The sequence below is a fragment of the Natator depressus genome, chromosome 6 (genome assembly GCF_965152275.1).
Source record: "Natator depressus isolate rNatDep1 chromosome 6, rNatDep2.hap1, whole genome shotgun sequence".
In the NCBI taxonomy this organism is placed as follows: Eukaryota; Metazoa; Chordata; order Testudines; family Cheloniidae; genus Natator; species Natator depressus.
The window spans coordinates 58070487-58086236 of record NC_134239.1 but is presented as its reverse complement, the minus strand read 5'-3'; the positions used below and the strand labels follow the sequence as shown (position 1 = coordinate 58086236).

The 15750-nt window shown below is 45.8% G+C and overlaps 1 protein-coding gene and 1 long non-coding RNA gene across 3 annotated transcripts in view; one reads left to right on the top strand and one right to left on the bottom strand.

Annotated features, from left to right (window-relative positions):
* LOC141989078 (transmembrane protein 263-B-like) overlaps window positions 1-15750 on the bottom strand; it is a 304105-nt gene that overhangs the window by 26721 nt on the left and 261634 nt on the right. The gene's annotated exons all lie outside the window — the stretch shown is intronic.
* Window positions 10041-15750, top strand: part of LOC141989079 (uncharacterized) — a 35102-nt gene continuing 29392 nt past the window's right edge. For both annotated transcript variants that reach the window (XR_012639909.1, XR_012639908.1), the window contains exon 1: window positions 10041-10147. This is a non-coding gene — a long non-coding RNA (uncharacterized LOC141989079). The remainder of the gene's footprint in view (window positions 10148-15750) is intronic.

The window sequence follows — 15750 nt, the reverse complement described above, 5'->3', positions numbered from 1 at the left end:
CATTTAGTGGGAAGAACTCTACTGTGTCCACTACACCACTTCCTAGAGCACCCAGACAGGTACTGACCAGGTCGGACCTTGCTTAGCATGCAAAATCCAACCAGAGCACAACTGAAAGGGGAAGTGCTGGCTGGCCAATTCTCGCTCTGTGAAGGTTCAGTTTTGAACACATATTAAAACACAGGTTTGCTAGTCTTGGGAAAAGTGCAAGCCCACAATGCAGGACATTGTGAATTCTCTTCTATGCTTCTTTTTAGTGTGTATGTAAGAGCCATGAGATGGGAGAGGGGAAGAGAAATGGAGTGGATTCAGAGTAAAGAATGGCAGCAATAGTAGCCGCTGCTCCTGCCACCGCCACCAGGATATTTGCTACAGAGAGATGCTGCCTTGTGAAAACGCATGAAGAGAACTTAAGTTTCCCGCTGCAGTCAGTGGCTCAGACGGTAATAACTTCCTGTGAGTTAGACTCACTTGCTAGGGCCGATTTCCCCATGAAGGGGGCTGCAGAGGGGATGGGAGAACAAAGATGAGGCGCTCGTATCAGGTCAACGGGGGAAGCAGACATTCAAGCTAGACACATTGTAATACAACCTCTATTTCCTCCCCTTCCTCCCCAGGTGGCATGAAGGCTCATGGCTTCCTGATCCTCACCTCAGCACTCACATTAATGATTAATTGGGGTGAATTCTTTAAGCAGACTGACAGCAACTTGGGAAAAACAGGAATTGTAAAACTGCACCTCAGCCAATGGGGAGCTTTACCCAGGGCAGAGAGGAGGCACTGGCCAGACCTACACGTGCTCTCCAGAGCTGCACACCAGCCCTGCTCTGTGCAGCAGTAAAGAGTGAATCTGCAAGGTCCTGAAGTGAGAAAATATTCCAAAGCGTTAACATCATTAAATTCTCAGAGTAAGTTTCTAAATATCCAATCATTTAAGGGAAAACACCCTTACAAAGAAAACTGCAGTTCTGCAAACCCAAAAGGCAGAAAAAGCCTGGAAATTCACAGTCAAGTTACACTTAGAAACACACCCAACCAATAGATATTCAAGAGAGACACAGTTTTAAAGGGATGCAAACAACCTTAACTCTGCGTCATGCCGTTACAACCTATCGTACAGACCTCCTTGCCTATAAGATGAATACCTTTTGATCCAGAATTGTTAATGAAGTGTGTTCAGATAAGAACTTTAAGGAGTTAAGGAGTGGCTGTGGAAATCTTAAGCCTGCTTCGTGTAATTTGCCTGTCTAGTCAAGGAACTCTCATTTTGTCCATGTGTTATAGCTCCCTCCAGTCCAATTCCTACCAGTCGGTATCTCTGTTGTGCATGAAAGGGTATTCTGCACGTCAGAAACCTCAGTATATCATGGGGAGTTGTCCTGAAGAAGAATCCAGGTCCTGATTACTTTTGGTGAACAAACAGAAAGCTGACTTCTGTCCAGCACTGGCTTATCATTTTGAAGGTAAAAGTATTGCTCGCTGAGACACATGCACTTTGGTTTAAACACTACAGTTGAGAAAAATCAGTCTATTAAATAAGAGCTAGGAAGACCATACAGAGCACTTCTCAATTTCCAGAGGCACTGGTGTGGTGAAGATATAAGTTGCTTGAGGACAGGATTGTCACCTGGCTTCCGGTGGTGATACAGTGGCAGGAGTTAAGGTTGGTCATGTGGTTTTCACTGTGCACATCTATCCAACTTATTTTGTATTTTGAAGGTGTCCAGCACCTTAGCATCTAAGCATTTCCATATTTTTAAACTTTTGTGTTTTTTGAGAAAACTGCAGTGTTCCTTCACAGGTCAGGCCACTTTGCTAGTTCATAGATATTAACAATCTTATCTTCATGTGGGGGAGAAAGGGGGGTTGTCATTGAGATTTCCTTAGGACTTTTAAAATATTTAAGAAATACACTGTGACAGGAATCCTTATGAAGGCTACAAGCTGCACACAGTATGGCGGCTGTTTCACTGGAGAGCTTGGCAGAAAGCACCTCGCTCCATAAGGTGTTTTAGGATGTGCTACACCAAGGACAGCGGGACCTGGCCTCTAACCAATACTGTGCAGTAGCTGAAACAGCTCCCTGCCTGAGCAAATCTTCCTGTTCCAATTACTGAAAGCAACAGAGGAGGTCTAATCCCCAAAACAGAGCACAAATTAATTTATTCCAGGGAGTTCTTCTAAACAGTGGATTTATAACCCCTTCATAAGCAAAAGACCTACTTATGGGCTATGTCCCCCTACCCATCGTCTCAATAGCACACTGTGTGGCTTTGGGTGATAGCATGAGAACCACTACATCTGGCTCTGTCCATCACTGCTGGGTGCTAACAGACCTTAGTATGACCAAATTCTATCAGAAGGACATGTATTTCATCTGACTGCATCTCTCTTCCTCTGTTGTAAGTTCCTCGTCTTGTTAGATTGTACGTTCTTTGGAGCGAGGGCTGTATTTTTGCATGCAACACTTAGCAAGAACTACTGCAATACAAATATGAAAATATGATACTAATATTCCTTTCCGAGAGAGCTCTTGGTGCCTAGATATCACGGGCATTTTCAAAAGGTTGATAAAGATCATTGATGTAGCCTGGCTGTAGTTTACTACCTAGGCAGGTATTTTGCAGTGCTCACAGGAGCTGCCCCTGGCTAGGAGTCTTGGTTTAGCAGGAGTCAGACATTTTTCCATTGCCTTTGGGCCAAAAAGCAAATTGATTAATTAAAACACCATCCACACGGGGCTGTAGGCTGCAGAGCAGAACCGAGGATCTTGCAGGAAAGGAAGGGAAAAGCCTGTCTCTGTGCAGGCCGTTTCCAGTCCTGTTTACTCAACTATTAGTGAGGGTGGCTTCTTCTTAATTTATTTACCTAGAACGCTTCCGTAACCATCTGCTCTTAAGCTAAATGGAAAATTATCTTTTTCCTGTCACTATGGAAGCTCCCTTGGATGTTCTTAATAATGCAAAAACATCTATCATTTTAATGCAGACAGCTTGGCTAATAAAAATGATCTGTGCTATTTGTAATTATGCCACAAATACAATGCAAACAAGCAATGTCTCCCTGCAGAGGCCAGGCACAAGAAGCCCCTCTCACCAATTAGGGCCCAGAGATGACAGGATGGGAGGCTGATTTGGTGAACCTCAGTGTCAGTTGGCTACAAAGAACTCAGTAGTAGGCAATTAAAGAGAACCGCAGATTTATTAGGATGCTCCAGTTATTCACTCATTTAACTGGTGTTAGGGCCCGATCCTTCAGTCAAGTTTGCCTAGGTCTTATTTTGACAAAGAACATTCTTTGGAGTCTTAATATAAATTAATCTCAAATCTCCAAATATCAAATGGGTAATTCTATTTTAGGTACTTATCTGGCTCCCATTACTGTATCTCACAACCTTTGATGTATTTATCCTTACAACATCTCTGTGAGGTAGGGAAGTGCTGTTATCCACATTTTATAGGTGGGAAAACTGAGGCACAGAGAGACTAAGTGAATTGCCAAAGGTCACACAGGACGTCTGGAGTAGAGCAGGGAAATTAACCCAGGTCACAAATCCATTAATGAAAAATATTTAAAGTAGGACCTACATAAAAATATTGTGTTAAAGTGATGAGCTCCAGAGTTGGCAGTTGCTGACTATTCTAAGTACAACCTTGATGGCACCAATCATGCTGGTGTCCTAATTCAATGTATTCTGGTGAAGAAGGCACTGGACTAGGAGTCAGGACACCTAGGTTCTATTCCTGGCTTTGACACTGACCTCCTGTATACATGATGGCAAGTCACTTACACACTCTGTGCCTCAGTTTCCCAATATGTAAAATGGAGATACTTATCTTCATTTCTAAAATGCTTTGAGATCTAGTGATGAAAAATCAAACTGGGTAGGGAAGGAAACGTTATTCTCTTCTAAAGAGCATGGGGGGAGGATGAGGAAAGGCTAAAAATACACCTCAAATTATATAAATAAAATGTGACCATGTCCTTTTATTAAATAATGTGATGGTTAAAATACCATGAATAAAGAAAGCTGATCAATGTCCCAGAGATTTTCAAACACTTCTGCAGAGAGATCAACATTGTAAGAAACAAAATGTGAGCAAGCTGGGAGCCCAGAACATGTTATGAATTTCTATAATCCAAATATTCCATGCAACTTTCATGTGCTATATAAAAAAAATATAGAAAGTTACTGTTGAGAGTGAGGCTGGGGGAAGGGTTAGGGTTGCCAACATTTGAATTTCACTAAACCAAATGCCTTGCCCTGCCCCTTCCCTGAGGCTTTGCCCCTCCCTCGCCTCCCGCTCACTCCGTCCCCCCTCCCTCTGTTGCTCACTCTCCCCCACCCTCACTCACTGATTTTCACCGGGCTGGGACAGAGGGTTGGGGTGCAGAAGGGGGTGAAGGCTCTGACTGGGGGTGTGGGCTCTGGGATGGCACCATAAATGAGGAGGTCAGAGTGCGGGAGGGGGCTCTGGGCTGGGGTAGGGGTTTGGGGTGTGGAAGGGGATACCAGCTATGGGGTGGTGCTGCAACCAAGAATGAGGAGTTCAAGCTGTGGGAGCGGGCTCCGGGCTGGGGCAGGAGGTTGGAGTGCGGGGGGGTGTGAGGATTCCGGGGTGGGGCTGATGATGGGGGTTTAGGAGGAGGAGGGGTCTCTGGGCTGGTACAAGGGGTTGGGGTGCGGGAGGAGGTGAGGGATGCGGACGACTCTTACCTTGGGCAGCTCCCCGGGGCTCCGAGGCAGAGGCACGGCCAGGCAGCAGTACACAGCGTACGCTGCCTCTGCCCGCAGGCACCACCCCTTGAGCTCCCATTTGCTGGGAACTGTGGCCAATGGGAGCTGCGGAGCCAGTGCTCGGGGCAGGGTCAGCATGCAGAGTCCCCCTGGCCATGCCTTCACCTCAGAGCAAAGGGACATGTCACTTCTTCTGGGAAGCTATGCGGAGCCATGTAGGGAGCCTGCCTTAGCCCCACTGTGCTGCCGACTGGACTTTTAACAGCCCGGTCAGCAGTGCTGACCGGAGCTGCCAGGGTCCCTTTTCGACCAAGTGTTCTGGTAAAAAAACCAGACACCTGGCAACCCTAGGCAGGGGACTATTGGTTTGAGGACAGGACTAGGAGCTTTAATCCTAGCTCTGCCACTGACGGCCTTTAGAGACTTTGGCAAGTCACCAGCTCTTTTTCTGTTTCCATTTTTAATTCTGTAAAATGAGAATAATTATATTTACTTATTTTGTGAGAGGTTGAGAGACATAATGGTTAATGTTTGTCAAGTACTTTAAAAGACAAAAAGCACAAAGGATTAAAATTATCTGCTAGACAGCTAAGGGAGCAAGTCGCAAATGTCCGAAATCTGCCTTTTGGTATCACACTGGGCTAGCTTGTTGTGAACAGATTGGCTCCTCTCGGACAGAAGTAAATCTCACTCGCAGGTATTTCTGGGAAACACCCAAGCTGCCTCCAGCTATGCATCACAGAACAGATCTTGCAAAACACAATCCACTATTTCCTGTGCTATGCCTGAGGAACTGATCCATGAGGAAGAGGAGTGTGGCAGGCAGTGGCTCTGAGCCAATCACAAAACTGCAGGACCATGGGAGTGGACAAGGGGCGAGGAGCATTACTGGCTGATGTGGTGTATCAAGGTTACAGATGCATACAGATCATTGACATGGATGATGTCTCACCCATGGAGGGAGGTTATTAGAGATAAGCCAAGCTACTTTTAAAAACAACTCTCTGAATAGTCATGGAGCTGATGTTGGTTTGCGCCTGGGCAGGGATGCTGGGGAAGATTGAGGGCTGGCGGACGGGGCTTCTCTCATGGATCAGATTCTTCAATTATACTCACACCACACACAAGCAGCAGGCTGTGGAGCTGAGATTGGTTCTGGAAAACTATCAGATTGAAGAGCAGCATCTTCAAATTTACCAGGGTTTTTGAGTGACAAGGCATAGGCATGTGCAGGAGGAGGCATGTGCAGCGAGACAGAGGTCATGTTACATCGTGTAACAGTTGCTTTCCCTCCCCCATCTTATTTTTCCAGTCTCATCAACAATTTTGCTTTGCATTGTTTCAAATCCTATTAATATTCATAAGTGACTTTCCATTGTTTGCATTTTTCTATCAGGCACACAGTCCTGATCCCCAGTTGTCTTAATAGGATGCAAAGCTCATGAAATCAGATCTTATTAGTGAGTCTCCATCAGACACCATCAGCACAGCAGTACCTCAGCCTCTGTTCCTGCTAAAATGACATGGTAGTCTTTCACAGCAGTAACATCTGTAGAGGTCTTAATCTAATATGACTTTTCAATCTGAACTTCAGAAACAAATAGGAGTAAAACACTTAGCGCAGAAAACTCTATTGAATTAAATGGCAAAAACCGTCATTAATTCAGAGTTAAGGATGCTGGCGATAGCTTATGCCCTTCCAGAACATCAAATTCAGCAAAACTCAGACTTCTGAAAACCAGAAAATACAGAGTGAAGGTAAATGCACACACAACCTTAACACTGCCCCCTCAGAGCTGGTAATAGCCACTGGGAATAATCTGCCTACACTCCAGCTGCATTCACTGTGTTAGGTGGAGCTGCATTGAATGGTGGAGAAATAAAGTGGAGCAGCTTGGAAGAGTTGTGATTGTGACACGGTGAGATCACTGCGTGCGTTAACCAAAGGAAAGAGGTGCATGTGTATCTTACGGCTGCATCATTTCAACTCAGAATTGTGTAAACTGTGTTAGCAGTGGGGCACTGGGGTCTTCTCACTATGGGTATTGTTAGTAGAGGTAGACTATGAGAGCAGCCTGTGGATTTAATGTTGGGGAGGGGAAAGCATAGGTTTAGGTGGTATGCTGTATGAAGAGGTTGTAAAAGGTTATGAAGTGATTGTTAAATTTTACAAGTGTGGTATTCTGTCAGAGGAGTAGGCTCAGTGTTTGAGGGTAGGGCAAGTGCAGGTAGTGCCTGTCCATTATAGTGAAAAGGGAGCATGTTTTTTATGGGTGTTGAGGGGCATCACTCCAACAGGGCAGAGTTAAGGTTGTGTGGATGCTTACTGTAACTCTGTATTTCCTGTTTTCAGATGTTTGAATTTTGCTGAACTCATTTTGCGAGTGGCACAAGATATCACCTGGTAATCTTAGCTCTGTGTTAAAGTTTTTTGCCATTGCCGTTTTTTAAATGGAAACAAAAGTGTTTGTTGGTAGGAGTTAGTGATCACTTAGATAGTTATAGTTCTGGCCTAGGTTTGCAGTTGATTTAGTGTGGCTGTGTAATAATAAAGAGATCTACCTTTTATACAGATTGCTTTTCACCAGCATATCTCAAAGAACTTCACACCATTATGCCCATTGTATAGATAGGAAACTGAGGCACGGAGAGTTGGAGTGACTTGCCCAAGATCATGCTGCAGGCCAGAGGCAGAACTAGGAATAGTTCCAGTCCAGTGGTCTTTGCAATAGGTCACATGGTTGGTATGTGACTCCTCAGTGCTCGTCTCCCCTCCAGTACACTGTTATAGTGGGATGCAGATAACTGTCAGGCTTAGAAATGTTTTTAATGCATAGCTGCTAAGAGGGCTGGTGAGAAAAATCTGAACCATGGTCTGTGTCTGAAAACCTCAACAGTTTTATTACATGGTTGTTACAGTAATGTTAAGCATGGGAAAGAAGACTGGTGGGTCTCTGTCCTTCTCCAATCCCTGCCCCACGATTCCAGCTCCCCTCCCTCTCCCATCCCTTTAAGCTGTTAGTTGGCAACTTGGCACTGGAGAAGCCACTACGATGGAAGAAGTTGCTCCTTGCTGAGCAATTGCTCCGTGCACATATCACATCAGAAGGCCACACACTACCTTGGTTATAGAGTCTGATCTGCACACTGAGTTGGATCAGTGCTCCCTCCCTCCCACTACCTATTCCCGCTGGGACTCCTGCCCCTGCTTCAGCCAGGCTTCTGCAGCCTGCCCCAGGTCCACCTAGTCAGCTTCTCCTCCAAACTGTGCCCCTGCCTCAGATACTCTGCTTAGCCCCCCTCCACACAGGGGGTGATGTGTATCTTTATTATTCATTTTCTGGATTTCAGATGTTTACATTTGAATAACCTTTGGTCCCCCCCATCCCAGATGCCCGCTCACATGGAGGGGCATGGAGAGGTTCTCAGCTCCCCCAGAAAGGCAAGCCACCTCCAGAACCTGGCTCCCATGGGTAGGGGTAGGGAGGGAGGGGTCAGACCCCTGTAGATGGGCATGGCCCCCCACATTCTGGCACACACACAGGGAGGCAAGGAGCAGGGCTCAGACACCCTGGGAGCAGCGACTGCAGATCCCAGCTCACATAAGTGCGGGTGGGGAGAGGGGCTCAGACCCCACTAGAAAGGCAAGCCTTCCCAGAACCCAGGTCACACGAGAGGGCACACAGAAGGGGGTCAGACCCACATAGATGGGCATTGGTCCATCCCCCAGGTCCTGGCACACAGGGAGTGGGGCTCAGACACTTCTGGGACAGGATCTCCCAGATCCCAGCTCACATGGCGGGGGTGGGGGAGGTAGGCTGAGGGGCTCAGACCCCCAGATCCTGGCACAAAAGGGGGGAATGTGGGATTGACAGGTCCCCCTGCCCCTATTCTCCCCCATGCCACTCACCCCATGTCCCCTTCCCAGTGTCCCTCACCCTTCCACTCCCATGAGCCCTCTAACCTTTCTCACCTCCCCTACTACTCACCCCCATTTATCTCCCTCCCCTTGATGCAACCCCAAACTCCTCCCTGCTATTCCCTCCACTTCTCCACCCCCTAGGATGCCCCTCCCCCACCAGCAAACTTTTGTATTTCTTTTTATAAAAATAATTTTACAAAAATTACATTCCCCCCAAATACTGCCCTCTCAACAGAGATAGATTTTAGCACTATGTCATCCAACCTTTTCTAAATTTCTGCCCAGGGTGGCACTTGGCCTGACACTGGTTGAGTTGGTCAAGTTCAAAGAACTACAGCTTATCCCCTTGAGCTATCCAGCTAGTGTGAAACTTGGAAGGCTAACAATCCTGTTAGCTCCTCTGTCCATGCATACTCAGTATAATCTATGAGGCACGAGAATAGGCTTGAGAGCCTTAGCATGCCTAAGTAGAGAAGCAAAGGTTTTCAAATAACATTTTAATCTGATTTCTCCCAAAGGACTAGTGGGTGTCATGCACTCTCTTAGGGTAATCCTAGAGCATTTGAGACCATGGTGTGATGATCTGTGCCCTGGTTTGATCTCATCTGTGAGCAAAAATAGGTTGCCAAAATCTCTCGATCTTAAGAAAAGCTGTTTTTTCAGGGGCTGTATCTCAGGAACCCCTTGGTGAAATCATCCCAAATTTGAGTCATTAACAGAACCCCACACTTCCATGAGGCACACCAAGTTTCAAGGCAGTCCGAACAATGATGTAGATTTTAGAGCACTTAGAAGTTGGGTTTTAAACAGGAACTTGGTTTTAACAAACTATAGCAGAGCCATAGAATCTCAGCCCTTAGAGGTGGAAAAGACCTTGAAAGCACATTGCCAATGCTGAATTACAATAAACCTGAGAGAACAATGGTACTGGCTCATTAGCACCCCTTATCTCATTGATAAAAGACTGCTGACTTTACCCCAAAACGATTCCCTTTCAGATTGTCCTTTAGGAAGGACAGAATTCTTGGCTCTCCCCCATCAGATAGCTGCAGTGTCCCAATGCATAGCCTTGCCCCTGAGAACTGGTATAGACCCCTTCCCCTATGCACAGATGGAATTCAGAGGAACCAGCAGGAAAAGGCACTACTGCGAAGAAGTGAGCTGTAGCTCACGAAAGCTTATGCTCAAATAAATTGGTTAGTCTCTAAGGTGCCACAAGTACTCCTTTTCTTTTTGCGAATACAGACTAACACGGCTGTTACTCTGAATACTGCAAAGTGGTTACCTTCTTACTCTGCTCCCTATCTCTCCTCAGATCAGAAAGTTCTGAAGCACAAACTGTGACTCCTCTTGGCCCACAGAGCCAATATGAAACAGTGAGATGGATTTTACTGTGTCTCATGCATCATCAACAAGGATCCTTTGCACTCCTAGAACACCTGCCTTAAATCCTGTTTTGTCTTCTGCTTCATACATCATCACTGGAGGTAAAGACTCTGCATGTCGATTTTCAGTTCCCAGGTGGAGTCTGTGGCGGTGGCAGGAAGAAAAATCATATTTCGAGTAGATGAGCAGATTTAGTTCAGAAGTCAGAGAGTGAGAATAAATTCCCAAGATCACAGTGTCATGTTTGCACTTTCCCCGACTAGAAAAGTCCATTAACACAGTAATTTAAAAAGAATTCATATCAGTAATAGCTAACAGAGGTCTTGATAGCAGCCTCTTACCCTTTGACTATGAACTGCTTAAGCCTTGGCCCTGAATTACTCCAGTCCTTTCTGCTTAATTAATGACCTTCATTCTGTATCAACAATAACAAAGAGTAATGGAAAATTGCTGACCCAATATTCTGGCCACTTCTGGAATCGAATTTGACAGAGTTGCACTCTGGTGTACCTCCTGCTGTGGATACGCAGGTGTACTAAATCTTGCAAAAGATCACCTCTTACTCTGACAGACAGTTAAGACATGTGACTAGACCGATCAGATTCCAAATTGCTGAGGACAAAAGACAGGATCAAATAATAGGCCTCCTCATCTCCAAGAAGTGAAAAAGTTCCCCAAATCCAAAGGGTGGATTAGGCAGGGTGTCTTATTACTTCTATATTGCCGTAAGGCTCCAGGTGCAAGTGGTTTGCAGTAGTAGGCTTCTTGCAGAGTGCACATTCTGAGATGGAAGGGGTGATAGGTGTCTTGCCTTTGGTTGCTTCTAACTGGTGTAGGTGTAAATGTTTCTGACCTGTAATGTGAAAGTCAAGGAAAGAAGGAACCTGGTGCTGTTATGACCTATACATATGTTCCAGAAGTTCAGCCATGTGACAAAACTCTTCCATTTGCTATGACTATAAGGATTCTTTCAGCAAGTATTGAAAAGATTAAGCGGAACTGGCCTGTTGACACTGTACAACAGAATCTGCATGAAGACCAAGGGATACTTTTTAGTTTCAAATGTGTACTCAGACATTGGGACAATAAAATTACTATACAAGTCCCACACTCAGAGGTGAAAGTAAGCTAGTCCGGTCCGGTCTACCGGCAAGAGCCGGTACCGCATGCTGGACCGGACCGGCTTCCCCGGCAGTGATTTAAAGAGCTCGGGGCTCCAGGAGCTGTGGGGCTCCAGCAGCTGGGCTTGGGCGGCGCTTTAAAGGGCCCGGGGCTCCCCGCAGCGGCTAGAGCCCCTGGCCCTTTAAATCCCCGCTGGAGCCCGGCTCAGGTGGGGATTTAAAGGGCCCAGTGCAGCTGCCACTGCGGGGAGCCCTGGGCTCTTTAAAGCACCGCCAGAGCAGGGGCTGGAGCCCCGGGCCCTTTAAATCACCGTGGGAGCCCTGCCGCCACTACCCCGGGGCTCTGGCAGTCGAGCTCGGGCGGGGATTTAAAGGGTCCGGGGCTCCTGCCACTGTGGGGAGCCCAGGGCCCTTTAAAATGCTGCCCAAGCCCCACAGTTGGAGCCCCGGGGTAGCGGCAGCAGGACCCTTTAATTTGCCCCTGAGCCCTGGGGCTCTCAGCCGCCTCTGCAACTGGTAGCTCCGAGGTGATTTAAAGGCCCTGGGGCTCCCAGCCACAGCCTCTTCTGGTTGAGGCCCTGCCCCCTCAGGACTTCGGTGTCCCGGTAAGTCCTTTAAGTTATTTTCATCCCTGCCCACCCTGAAACTAAACTAGGAGAAAATATCAGGTGCAGGGTTCGCCCTTCTAGCACTCCAAACAAGAGAATTATTGCAGCCACTATGGATTTAGGAACGGCTGGCATCACGCCTCCTAGGATCTTGAACAAAATTGCAGTATAGCATCCCCACCTATGAGGCACAGAGGGGAGAAGGGATTTCCACTCGCAAGACAGCTTTCTGAGCTCCCTTCCTGTCACAGGGAAGTTGTCCATCCTCTTTGAATCTAAATATCCTTTCTGGAATTCTGGATCTGATTAATTTATAGACCTCACAAGATGCAGGTCCACAAATAATCCAGGAGTAGAATGACAGGAAGCTACAGCAGCTGCTAGCTCAAGGTTATATGTATGGCAAACTAAAATATTAGCCCACTGGAGTTTGATCAAGAATGCACTCTAGTTTCCTAAACAACTTAAAATAAATAAATGTAAAATTCCCCCAAGCTCTCCTATCACTGTCACTGATAAATGGAACCACCCCTTATCTTCATATAGCAGTCATTGTTTGTGTAGTGCCGGGACAAAAATGATGCTTTGTGTTCCTCTGCAGTATTTAACTAGAACTTTTAAAAAACTTTGTTCCCAAGGCTGTACTGACATCATCGCGGATGCTGGTGCACAACAAGGAAGTAAACAACAAACAACAAAAATCATGTTAATTTCAAGCTCCATTAGAAAGCAGAGTTAGACTGGGAGAAAAATCAATGTTTGTCCAGTAGAAAAAAACCCAACATTAGTAGGGAGAGAAGTGCTGTTTTCAAGTTACTGAGAGGATGTAAAAATCAAGGCACTCACTAATGTCCTCTTAACTGGGGAGAAAATTATTTTCTTATCACAGAAGTTATTTGATTTTGACAAGAATCATTCTCGCCCCAGATATTGTCTAGCAACCTTTTCTTTCTTTATACATTTGATCAGCTCTGACACTAGGACCAACTGATTTTCTTTTTTCTCCCTCCGTAAAGATGTTGTCAATTCTGGTTTGTTCTGATGAACTCTACAAATTCTGCACCAGTTACATACAGATCTCTCCGAGCTGACTTCAGGTTTAGCTGTGCTGGATAACAAGCAGAGAAAAGATAATATGTAGGTGTTTCTAGTTGTCTGCGAAAGTCTTATTCACTGTGTCAAAACAAATCTAAAAGGGCTGTGGGGCTGACGTTCTAAAGCATCTAAAGTGAGGCCTGCTAGAGTTAAAAAAAAATCCTTTGCTGGTCTCCTTTAGGGAACCAGCATTGTGAAATTACTAAAAAACCCAGCAGTTTTCCACTGAATGAATAGTTTGTTCATCTTTGCATAAAACTGTAGTAACTGGCTACCATGGCTGTATTAATTTATACAAACTGAACAGATTTGTAAAGCTCTGGGAATTTTCAAAGAGCCAACTAAGCTGCACTGAGCTTCCATCGCGTCTGTAAATTCACCCAAACATCAGGACCTAACGAGCAACAGCGCCACGATTTTCCACTTCCTCTCAGTGTGTCAAAATGTTACAGGGTATCACGGAGTCCCCGGGCGATGCTCTGGAACTGCTCCCTATGAAGCCAGTCAGGACTCTGGGGAAGTCTCCTTTCTGTGAGCAGACTGTCTGCAGGGCAAAAAGCTCACACAGCTTCCACCTTCCTGGGTCTGACCTCGGAGCATTCAGCATCCTCTACTCCTCCGTGCGCTTCCCACAGCCAGTCTGCCCAGGCGGGGTCTTGGGGAAGCCAGAGGGTCCTGCACCCCAACTTCGCAGTCAGACGTGACTCTCAGCCAGCCAGTAAAACAGAAGGTTTATTAGATGACAGGAACATGGTTTAAAACAGAGCTTGTAGGTGCAGAGAACAGGACCCCTCAGCTGGGTCCATTTGGGGGGGGCAGTGAGCCAGACAACCACGTCTGCACTTCACTCCATGTCCCCAGCCAGCCCCAAACTGAAACTCTCTCCAGCCCCTCCTCCTCTCGGTTTTGTCCCTTTCCTGGGCCAGGAGGTCACCTGATTCCTTTGTTCTCCAACCCTTTAGCTCTCACCTTGCAGGGGGGAAGGCCCAGGCCATCAGTTGCCAGGAAACAGGGTGTCAGCCATTCTCTGGGTCCAGACCCCTGCACACACCTGCCCTCTAAGGCTCTGCAATGATCATACACCCTTATCCCACCACCTAGATACTTAAGAACTGCATAGGGGAAACTCAGGCACCCCCACAATATTCAGAGGAAACATTAAGAACAGTCCCGCTTCGTCACATAGGGCAAATTCTGTACTCAGATGTGCACTGATGTGGTGCTCCATTTGAAGTCAATGGGATCTGTGTGCATGTGCATCCAATGGTAGAATTGTTTTTCTCCTGAATTTTGACACGCCCCCCCCCCACACCTCTCCCCTATAGGATTGCCAACTTTAGTATTTAAAAACTGGACACTCCACCAGGAGTGCTGGAACCTCCCCTGCCCTGCCTCTTCTCCCCAAGGTCTTGTCCTCGTCCATGCCCCTGAGGCCCCGCCTCTGCCCCGTCTCTTCCCCAAAGGCCACTCCCCGTTTGCTCCTCTTCCCCCGTCGCTCGCTGCTTTTCCCTTCTTCCCCCCGGCCTTTGCCCGGGTCAGGAGGGACTTGTCTGTGGAGCTGGGGCTGGGAGCTGTAGCCACCTGAAGCAGGTAGGAGACAGCCCCAACTGAGTAGGAGCTGGTGTGGGTGATGACCTGGCGCTTCCCCGCCTGCAGTAACTGGACTTTGGGTGTCTAGTCAGTCGATCTGATCGGACACTGTCAGGTCCCCCTTTTCGATCGGACTTTCCAGTCATCATGTGCACTACATTTTCCTTGAAAGAACAGTAAGATTTTCTATTGTTCACAACTCCCCACCCTTAACAGTGGAATAGCTAAACTTAAAATAATATATTAATTAGGGCTGTTGATTAATCGCAGTTAACTGATGCGATTTACTCAAAAAATTAATTGTGATTTAAAAAAAGTAATTGTGATTAATCACACTGATAAACAATAGAATACCAATTGAAATTTATTAAATATTTATTAAATATTTTAATATTAAAATATTAAATGTTTTCTACATTTTCAAATATATTGATTTCAGTTACAACACAGAATACAAAGTGTCTGGTGCTCACTTTGTAATTATTTTTGATTACAAATATTTGCACTGTAAAAATGATAAACATAAGGAATAGTATTTTTCAGTTCACCTCATACAAGTACTGTAGTGCGATCTCTTTATCATGAAAGTGCAACTTACAAATATAGTTTTTTTGTTAAATAACTGCACTCAAAAACAGAGCAATGTAAAACTTTAGAGCCTACAAATCCACCCAGTCCTACTTCTTCTTCAGCCAATTGCTGAATAAATGGTATTCTATTATTGTTTAACAGCATGATTAAAATCATGATTCATTTTTAAATCTCTTGACAGCCCTAATATTACTATTTCTGTATTCTTGCTGAACATTAACAATCCTCTGTTAATACAGTTTAAAAAAAAAAGAGAGACAGACATACGGAGATTATACATGCACAATGGAAGGAACTCTGGAAGATCAGATTGTCAATGCATTGGAGTTTAATACATATCTACTGTACATAATGGTATGTGTGCGCAGACCACTGAAAGCACAGCTTTGGGATTTTATTAACAGACTAAACCTATGTTGCACAATAATCGTAACCTGGAGAAAGTCCTTCTTCCCTTTGGGAAAGTAATAATTCAGTCTTTTGGCCCCAATAGATTAGGTCTCAGTCTTCATAGCAGTGCCAGGAATGACAACACGCCACTCCAAAAAGATCAGAGAGACTCACTCAGCAGAGACTACTTACTAAAGGGTCCTCGTCATTAAGGGCTAATACTTTTGTTCTCTGGCAGCAGCATCCCACCCATTCACAAATCAGAATCATCACCAAGTATGGAAAGTATCAACTAGTACATTGGCCTTC